Below are 11,346 nucleotides of genomic sequence, written 5' to 3'. Positions count from 1 at the left end.
GATTAAAATTGTTTGTTTGTGCCGGTCTGCATTTCCTGATGAGAAAACAAACCGATGCTTTTTGTAGTTGTAGTACACCAACATGGATTAAACGTGTGGTTTTTTTACCACAATGTTGGGGAAATTAATGGATAAAATGCACGGATTATTATTATTATTATTCCCACTCCGATCGGGACACTAGGTCCACCGTTTCCCCGCAGCGAGGCTCCCCCCATTGACAGTTTACGTGAGCTGGGTGCAGTGGCGGACGGGCCGGTACCGAAGTGGGCCGGTCGGATAAGTCACTAGCACATCCCCCATAGGCGGCGCGTGAGGCTCAGGTTTGAGAAGGCTAAATCACTTTTTTTACCTGACGCTGCCCGCCTCCGGCGTCTATAGAAAAGAGATCAACTCAGTGTGCGGAGTTTAAATCTCTCAAGTCATATTACAGGATAAAGGAAATACAGTTTAAACTGCCGTATGCAGAGAAGACGCAGACGTGTCGCACTTATCATTCATATTACATCATCAATCAGATCATCGATCATATAATATCATAATATATAATATATTTTCTTATCTGAGTCAGCTTCTCCAGCCGTATCTGGCCGTGCAACACTTACAGTGTCACATACTGTATGCAGAAGTATTATTTTAAGCAACACATTATGTTGACGAAACACTCGTGTCTTAGACGCGCTCTCAGTTGGAGAGAGAAACCCTGGCTTGATTTACCGAGTTGATAACCAGCGTCGTAGGACCGTTTAGCGAGATCTCGTTTGTTAGTTTGTTGTTGTTAGTTTGTTTGTTACTCAAACATATCCAGGGTATGTTGAACTGGCTTCGTAGTACAGGGCACAGGTGGCTAGCAGCGCTAATGTCAAAGTCACAGACATTATACATTATATTTGTATTTTACCAGGATGCAGTGACACAAATATTTACATATTTACATTTACTATCTACAGCACCCGCCGCCCCTGACATCCCCCACTCCCCCCGTTGACAATTTACTAGCCGTACCGAAGTGGGCCGTTCGAGAGTCCCGGGATGATTTTTAGTCCCATTCCACCACTGGCTACATGACCATATGATCGCCCATATTGACGCACCTCATTCCTAAACTTCTAACAGATACAACATAAACCGATCCTTCAGCCTCATATGAGCTCTCAGACACGTTCAAAATTAAACTGTCATCGCTGTCTGAGCTTGCTGCTGTGTGCACCATCGTGCGTTTACATGTAGAAGCTGGGATCCTGAACGGTGCAGCTGGAGCGCTGTGCCCGCAATGACGTCACACATCATTTGGTGGGACTTGAAGAATCCCCGAGAAGATCCAGAAAATTGTCAACATTGAAGGGCAGTTTAATGGTTATCAAAGTACAAATATCCAAAATCAGTTCAGTAACGGTTTTCAAGGGGACAATATTTACTCAAATTGATGGGTTTGGATGATGGGGGAAACTCATGTCACAGGCTCTTTAAGTGCTTTGACAAAAAATCCATAAAAAAATGTCATCTGTAGAAGCCGTAATACTGTAAAAAGTACAATCCGTTTAGCCTGGCCTACCTGCCTGTCAGCCTTCCATCGGGGCACAAACTTATCTCGTGCCCTCATTGGTCATGTGCGCGTTCGTGTGTGTTGGAGGAGGAGCTCTATAAGGAAGTGGCAGATTTTCTCCGGTTGTGTATTTTTAAATTCTAGCGATCTCGAGCCGGTTTCTCAAACTTACCTACCCCACCTTTAACATAATACACTCAAACCCATTAATTTACTATGGCGGTCAATTCTGACCGAAAACATCATGGGTGTTTCACTATTGAATAAATCACTCAAAATGCAATGCAAGTGGTGATCATCAAGTGTATATGTTCAGAGGCCTAGTGTGGAGGATAACATAAGGTATTGAGGTAATTGGATGAAAAACACAGTACACAGTTTTCGGATGCAAATTTCCTCTGAAGGTTCTTGAGTGTGTCAGAAAGCAGTCACTTCTGCATCTTCTTCTTCCTCAATGTGATGGTCTGCTTGCGCCCAGTTGTCATACGACTCACGTCATCACGAAGAAATAAGGTATGGATACTGGCTTTACTTTCAAGACTCCTTGAACTCTTCTTCCTCTGAAAATTAGTAAGGTCTGCATCCCTGTCCAACATCCCCCTCTTCTTGGAGAATCCAAGAGCCCTGAATGAAAATGACTGCAGTGTGTACTTTTTTACACATGCCACTTTGGCTATTGTTTGCTTCACCCTTTCTCTTCTTGAGGCTTTGTAGGTTTGAGCTATGAGCTAGTACGTAAGCCCGGCACTGATTCCGGCCGTCGGCTCTCGGGTCAAGCATTTTATGATGTACAGTAAGCCCGGCAGCGATTCCGGCCGTTGTTTAGTGGTATTGTTCTCGTAAGTCCGGCGCTGATTCCGGCCGTCGGCTCTTGGGTTAAGCATCTTATGATGTACAGTAAGCCCGGCAGCGATTCCGGCCGTTGTTTAGTGGTAGTACGTAAGCCCGGCACTGATTCCGGCCGTCGGCTCTCGGGTCAAGCATCTTATGATGTACAGTAAGCCCGGCAGCGATTCCGGCCGTTGTTTAGTGGTAGTACGTAAGCCCGGCACTGATTCCGGCCGTCGGCTCTCGGGTCAAGCATCTTATGATGTACAGTAAGCCCGGCAGCGATTCCGGCCGTTGTTTAGTGGTAGTGTTCTCGTAAGTCCGGCGCTGATTCCGGCCGTCGACCTTTGGGTCAGCATCCTATGATGTACAGTAAGCCCGGCAGTGATTCCGGCCGATTGTTTAATCCACATGTTAATCTCTCATTTCATCCATAGATCACCGCAGTCAGCCCACAAGGTAAGAAACTCATTACAGCTCAGTATGTTACTTCACTTCTTTGGGGATTCATCGGAAACGGTTCTTCCCTTCCCGATTGATATCCTACAAAAACCTGGGCCTAATCGCCAAAACAACATTTCATTCATTTGTTATGAACTGTCATCATTATGTTTCATTGATATAATGTGACCGATAATAAATATGTATTCCATACATCATGTCTCTCCTGATTGAAATGAAGCTTAGCGCAAGTTCAGACAGGAAGACCTAACACTCCGTATTGCTCGTCATGGCAATACTTGCTCCCTGCATCTAAATGACAGGGAGCGCCAATCCTCAGCTAACCTATCACGCCCCTCCATTCACAAGCCTAATGATCGCACCTGTTAATCCCTCATGCTCTGCCCTGTTCTATCAGCTGTCTTCCAGGTGTCAACGCGCAACCCTCCTCCACCCCTTCGCCTCCTGCTTTCAACTCCATGCATGCACACACATGCATTTCCAAACATTTGGACTACCTATGTTGCAAATGTATTATCTTTTCAATTTACACACGGCATCTATTGCACGTCTGTCCGTCCTGGGAGAGGGATCCCTCCTCTGCTGCTCTCCCTGAGGTTTCTCCCATTTTTCCCTTTAAACTGGGTTTTCTTTGGAAGTTTTTCCTTGTACGATGTGAGGGTCTAAGGACAGAGGGTGTCGTATTGTCATACTGATATTCTGTACACACTGTGAAGACCACTGAGACAAATGTAACATTCGTGATATTGGGCTATATGACTAAACATTGATCGATCGATTGATTACAAAACGAAACCGCTCGCTCCTCGGCGTAGTCAAGCCCTGCTGGCCAGGCATGCGACCCGCAGGTCGTTTTCAGGTAAGACCGGCACTGATTTCGGCAGTCAGAGTCTCAGCATGACCCATAAGCTCCGGCAGTGATTCCGGCACTATGTCGCTCATATACGTGTTAATCTATTATCTTTCCTTCCCAGATCACCAGTCACCCCACAAGGTAAGCAACTCAGTTCATCTCAGTATTTCATACTTCACTGGTTTTGGGGATTTCATCGGAGCGGTGCTTTCCCTCCTAAATGATTATCCTGTAAACCGGGGCCTAATCGCCAAAACACCATTACATTCTCCTGTTGTATTATCATGGCAATCATTTCATTCATATGACGTGTAAACAATAAATATGTAATTCTTACATCACGTCTCTCCGGTTTGAAATGAAGCTTAGCGCAAGTTCAATAAGGAAGACCTAACACGAGTCACTTACACGTCACTCGATGGCTCCCTTCCCCCCTCATTAAATATGAGGGCGTCACCCTTCAGCAGCCAATGGCTGCACATGCTAAATTCCTTAAATGCCTGCTCTTCCTCCCTGTCAGTTGTCATTTGCAGATGACCGCTAGATGTAACTAGGGCAGACTGAAAAATAAGGCTCTTACGAACATGTGGAGAAACCCTCTGATCATGTAGCATCCCATTCACCAATGCACGTGGGGATGAGGAGCTTTTCTTACACCGTAAAAATATTTGTTTATGCTTTTCATTCTTTCTTATCTCTCGATCCAGCTTGGCCTTTAAAAGGGCTAGCTCCTGTTGGAGTCTTCTCCTTCCATTTCTTGCCCTCTTTTCCCCTTGAAGGCGCTGCCTAAACACACACACACACACACACACACACACACACACACACACACACACACACACACACACACACACACACACACACACACACACACACACACACACACACACACACACACACACACACACACACACACACACACACACACACACACACACACACACACACACACACACACACACAGCGAAAGATATAACAATAACATAATAAGTCCTTATAAACAGCTCAAAAAGTGTTCAAAACTGTGTATTGTGTTCCATATGCCGAGTACATTTCCTATAAACTTGCTCTAACCTTGAAGGCCCTGGTTCTGGTTCTGACTGACTCTCAGGAGTTGCAGGGGGAGTGCTGAGGGAATCCCTGGCTCTGGAAACTTTGGCCATCGCGGCTTTCTTTGCCTCTCTCCATTTCTTCCTTTTTGCCCTTTTCTCCCTCTCACAGACCTCATTAATACCCATCTTTATGCCTTTCTCTCTGTCCCTCCTCCATTTGTCTCTCTCTTTTTCAAGGTATTGCTGTCTTCTCTCTGGGTCAGCATCACGGCGTGCTCTGTAGCACCGCTGTGATTCAGCTGCACTTGTCGGGGGTGCCATTCCAAAACAAATGCATGCCATTACTTTAAGTACTATATCTATAATCCTAGTGTACATAATATATTAGATAATATATCAGTGTTTCCCAAGGATTTTTTGCAGCAGTTTGTGTTGTGCCTATAGATCTAATGGTGGTGATAATTTGTTATATTATAAAAACATTATTATAATGTTATAATAGTAATATAATAATATAACAATAAATAATATATTATTAATATAATATTAACAAATGTTGTAATAAGTAAACAATACTTACATATCCACCCTGTTAGGATGTTGTCCACCCTGTTAGTTGAATAAGCCTAACAGGGTGGACACTAACAGGGTGGACATTTTGAGCAAAAGTTAGCCTTTACCCTGCCTGTGTTAGCATATTTGCTAGCATGACCTTGGATACTTTATGAGGAATCAATCACTTTTTAAAGAAACTTTTTAAAATAATAAAATTCGATTAATATCCTTCATACTTAGGCCTAACAGGGTGGACATGTTATGTTCAAACACATCAAATTAAATTGACAGAAACATCAAAATCAGTTGTAAGAGCAGTAGAAACCCACACAGCTTACCTCAGTTGAATTTCCCTCCTCTGGTGTCATTTCATTTCATAGGTGTGATGTCACTGAGAAATGGGTATTTTTCTTAAAGGGACATATACACAGCTAACCCTAACCCTAACCCGGGGGGACGAACATTACACCTTTTTACAATTTGAATAAAAACATTATTTGATTAGATTTTGACAAGTTAAATAAAATAATAATAACATATTTATAAATTAATTTGTTTTTAATAGCTATATTTTAGATCTAAGTTGAATGACCAGCAGTGGGGACATGGAAAAACTCCTCGTTATCCCTTTAACCAAAGCTCTTAAATTAAAAAAAAAACTTAGATGTGCATATTATTGTATTTATAATCAATTAACAATTGAATACATATTAAAACCAAAATTGAATTAGTATTTGTCCAAATTTAGACAAAATACAACATATTTTGTACTGGGGACACCAAAGGCACCACATAAAAAAATTACCCAGCTGCCTAAAACACAGCCATTCTACCTCTGAGCCTGATTGCCTTTGCCCAGGCCTTGTTTCTCTCATGCAGGAGACAGTTCAGCAGAAAACCAAGGATTGTCACGTCCCTTTACTCTAAATGTACGCAGGGGTGCATGTCTATCAATGATCTCCATAAAATCAAGATAAAAATAAGACCATGCAGTTTCTACATCAGCACATCGATCGATTTTTCCCCAATCAAAGCCAAACAGATCATGTACAAAACCCTGCTCCACAACATATTTTATGTCTCTCTTTATGATAATACGAGGTTTAACCTTTTGGACCTTAGTGTCCCTAATTGTGGCAACAACACAGTGGTCACTCACATCATTCGCAAATACTCCCTGTTACGATGTGAGGTGCAGTTGAAAGAACGATACGTGGAGAGAGGGTTTTCTTGAAAAAAATAAACAGGCGTTTTATTCTTAGCCTTCCACATTATTCCACAGAAACACAAACTGAATGCCTGGTGCTGCATTCACCAGCAAGGAACAAACACAAAAACGAATGCCCCTTTCCCCTCTCTTCCCAACCACATTTATAGGAGACGGCCCGCCTTCCCACTCCAACCTGGCCAATCAGGTCATGGTTCTAAAAGCGGAGTGAAGGCTTAAATACAAAATTAAACACTGTTGTCTACCTTTAATAAAACCCTAAAGGCTTAAGTAAATTCATTATTGCATCTCCATAAATATTATATCTTCAAGAACAACAAGGTCTGCTTAAAACGGATAGTTTTTAACCTAATTGACACTCATAAAATCACACATTTCCTGACCAATCGCGTCCAAGACTCCGCCTAATCATACGGAACATATAAGGAGTACTTTGGAGGCGCCCCTTTGAGCACTGGGACAAGATGGCCTCCAGGTCTGAACAAAGGAAATGGTGATTACTTGGTGCTTGTGTGTTTCACAGACTGACAAACGAATTTAGATGCATTTTATTAGTTTTTCTATGTAAACTGTTTTTATAACTTTAACTGAAATAAAGGCAACTCAGAAAAAAAACATGTACTACCTTTCTTAACAAACAAATAGTTAAGACCAACATGTTAGTGAGGGAGTGTGTGCGCTTCCTCACACTCCCACAGATGAGTATTTATGGGGAACATTAGTTAGAATGTGATCAATTAGGGAGGATTTATTAGGGGACTTAATGTTAGGGCGAGTAGGACTGTCAACAATCTGAGTAACATTCAAAGAGATAGAAAGGTTTTTAAAATCCTCTGACACTGCAGTTAATCAGTCCCAGTTAAAATCACCAAGTAGCACTATTTCCTTGTAGTCTAGTTGCGATAAAAGATTTGCTAGCGAAGACAAGCAGTCCTTGACAGCCTATAACAGCCCACCACCAGAGATGGGGTCGTTACTAAAAAAAAGTAATATATTACATATTACTTTAAAAAAAAGTAATATATTACACTACTTCGTTACTATCTACATAAAGTAATTCGTTACTTTACTCGTTACTTTACTCGTTACTTTACTCGTTACTTTACTCGCAGGGCCGGCCCCCCCCTCCCTACAGGCAGATCACGCAGACTGCTAAAGTTTCAAATGTTCTCTTTAGTTCAGTTTCCATTGTCGCATAAGACTGATCCAGATAGCTCCTGAATGTTTTCCTATCTGACCATGGCTGTCCTCTGTCTCCTGCTATCTGACCGTGGCTGTCCTCTGTCTCCTGCTATCTGACCGTGGCTGTCCTCTGTCTCCTGCTATCTGTATATTTTGCGCAGTCTATCTCTGCTAACGCTGTTGCGTCAGCGTGTTCTCCTGCGTGTTGGCCATGTGTTGCACTGGAGCCAGACTTCAGCCGAGCACGTACGAACTGCGCATGCGTGAGTGTCAATAACTCTCCTTACCAGCAGGCAGCGGTAGTGTGTATTCGTCATTCAAAACAAGCAACAACCGGAAAACAGAGAAGAAGAACTACGTGTGTGTGATATAAATAAACAACAGCTATGTGCGTTAGCTTCACCTAGCATGTGTTCTTTGCAGGTGTTTGTTGAGGTTTGATTATGACTTTTTAGAAAGTAACGAAGTAACGCGTGTCGGGGCAATGTTAGTAACTGTAGTGTGATTACTGGATTATAAAAGTAGCGCGTTACACTACTCCGTTACCGAGAAAGTAATATTATTACAGTAACGCGTTACAAAGTAACGCGTTACAAAGTAACGCGTTACAAAGTAACGCGTTACACCCAACTCTGCCCACCACCATGACCTGTTGACCCTTTGCCACTTCTATATTTAAGGCTAAACGTTCAAATTGCTTACTGATAGATTTGGAAACTAATCACTGAACTGATTCTTAACATAAATGGCAACGCCACCACCTTTATTAGGCCTGTCGGTACGATACACATTATAACCATTTAAGGATATGTCAGAGGCCAAAATAGATTTATTTAGCCATGTTTCTGATAAAACAATGACGTCAGCGTCAGTCGAGCTTGCCCAAATGCGGACAAAATCTAGTTTACCTAACAGACTGCGCACATTCAAGTGGATGAAACCCAACCCAGACCTAGCTTTAAATCAGCAGGAGTAGCGATCTGACTACTACTACTGGGCGGACCAGGGTTAGGTTGTACATTTCCTGACAGTAATAACAACAACAAAAACAGACATCTTTTCCTCTTAAACGACACACATACATTGTCATCTACTTTAGAATCACCGAAAAAGTCTGCGAGAGTGTGATTAGAACTTAAGAAGCAGTCCTGAAGAACCATCATCGCAGGCAAACAAGAAAGACAAACATATTTTGTCGAACAGATTGCCTGTGACAAGGTAACCGGTAATTGTTTGTGTCGCATTCCCGATCCTTTGCAGGGGATGCTCACCGCAGACGGCAGAACAGACATGAATCCAGTAGACTTCTCAGGATGACTAGAAATCTTCACACCGTCCAAGACAGCCAAAAGGCACAGCAGAGCCACGATAGTGGCCATTTCCCCAGGCCAGCACAGCATCCACGATATTCCCTTCCCGTTATGAAGTGAAGCGGCGTCACTCACCGAGCCCGGGGCACTGGAGGTGGAAGGCCCAGAGATGCAGGGCTGAAGAAAGACAGCAGGCCTCTCCGGCGAATCCTTCAGATCCCAAAGCCAGATATATCCGGCGTGGAGGCGCTCCAGGTCTCACCGCAATATCTCCACAGCAGCCCGGCGTGGGGGCGCACCGGTATTATTTTATTTATGTATCTATCTGTATTAATTTTGTTACGTATGCTTTTTGAATAATCTCTTAAAATTCAAATACGTAAATAAATAATGGAAAGAGACCATATCCATTTTCTGTACAAGGCTGAAGACTTTTTTTTTTATTTCTGCTGTAAAATTAAGCATTTATATATTGGGGATCTATGGTTCATGTCTTTTTTTTCAGTCTGTACAATATTTTCATACAATAGAAGCAAAGTAACAAAGTGACCTTTTTATTAAGAATCATCACAGTTTTAGGGTGCGGCAGAGCGACAGCTCAGCCTTAGTATTTATTAACCACTTCTGAGACACAAACGAGAAACAAAAAAACATGCATGCTTCAGTGTCACCTTCAGCAAAGTTGCCATCATCCATCCAACCATTCCCATATTCCCTTTGTTAAATTAAATTTACAAATAAATAGCTAGAAAACACAAACATACGAAATAGCTGCTCACAATTCTTTACTCCTCTAAAACTGTTTTTAAATATTTCTAAAATGCTGCTTTCAATACACTTGTTGTACATCAGCATTATTAGTGTTGTTAACCATTCTTCTTCCAGAACAATATCATTAAGATAAGAAAAACACATGCAGCCCTGAAGTGTCTGGCTAAGTGTGACATCTGTGACATGGAAGAAAAAAATCAAACAAAAAATTCAAGCTGAAGGTTGATGACCTTTCCCTTTTAATACAGTATAAACAGGGCATATGGTGGGAAGGCAGAGAAGAGGAACATAATCACAGCCTTGTCCTCTTGCTTGTCGAGATGCATGGATAAGGCCTCATCACTGCCTAGGATGACTGTAGTACTATTGATCTGGTTGCCTGTACAGTTAACCAGAAGAGTAAATTATTCTAATCATTTTAATTTTAAAATGTACTTACAATAATCTAGTGCTCTAAACCTCTGCTCCACTGTGCCCCATTACCAAGTTTTGATAGACTATGTAGCCAAATAATTAAGATGGTTTAAATGAAAATGATAGCAAAAAAGTTAATTCAGATCATGTGTTGACATTTTTGTCAGTTGTTGACCTGTGGAAAACGATAGTTACGGCTGTAACTACGGTTCTATGAGTCCCGGATGACCGCCAGAGGCGGTGCTTTAGCACTGGATATGTCCATCACGCGCATGCGCAGCTCGAGTACCAATAACAACAAAGTCACCTGTGACCCACGTGACACCGGCTACATCAGCCGGTGTCGACAGAGGATCTGTTCCCAGAATCTTCTCGCGAGCACACAAGAATTCTGAGTGACAGGAAACTCTGGCGGTCATCCGGGACTCATAGAACCGTAGTTACAGCCGTAACTATCGTTCTATTTCGTCCCTACTGACCGCCAGAGGCGGTGCTTTAGCACTGGATGACCTATACCAACCATGTCATGAAGAATCCAAGCACTTACTCACCTAGTTGGAAGCAGCGGAGCTTGGCCACAAGACCACCCCCAGGGGGTGAGGAGTGGCGACATTGACCCGGTAGAACCTGGAGAATGTGCCAGAAGACGCCCATGACGCCGCGGCGCAGATGGTCTCCAGGGGCACCCCTCTTAGAGCTGCTCTGACTGTCGTATACAGGCCGTAGCATCAATATACGCCCTCAGGGCACGCACAGGGCACAGCAACTCAGGTGTGCCGTTCTCCTGTGGAATGTTAAAGCGTGCCAGCTGGATAGGCCGATTGGAGTGGGCTAGTGGAAGCACCTTGGGCAAGAACGCCACATTCGGCCAGAGGGTGACACCCGAGCCATCGGAGTTCCACCTCAGGCATGTACTGCTTACGGAGAGGGCATGAAGCTCTCCGACTCGCTTCCCTGAGGTTATGGCAAGCAGAAATGCTGCCTTCAGGGACAGCCATTTAAGCCCGACCTGGGCCAAGGGTTCGAAGGGAGGAGATGATAGTGCATCCAACACTAGGGGCAGGTCCCAAGCCGGGGCCCCTGGGGTGCTAGGGGGGGCGCTGCCGTAGAGCCCCTCTTAGAAAGAGGGACACCAACCTGTCGAC

The sequence above is a fragment of the Pseudochaenichthys georgianus genome, unplaced genomic scaffold (assembly GCF_902827115.2).
Source record: "Pseudochaenichthys georgianus unplaced genomic scaffold, fPseGeo1.2 scaffold_540_arrow_ctg1, whole genome shotgun sequence".
NCBI classification, from domain to species: Eukaryota; Metazoa; Chordata; class Actinopteri; order Perciformes; family Channichthyidae; genus Pseudochaenichthys; species Pseudochaenichthys georgianus.
Note: the sequence above shows the minus strand (reverse complement) of the source record.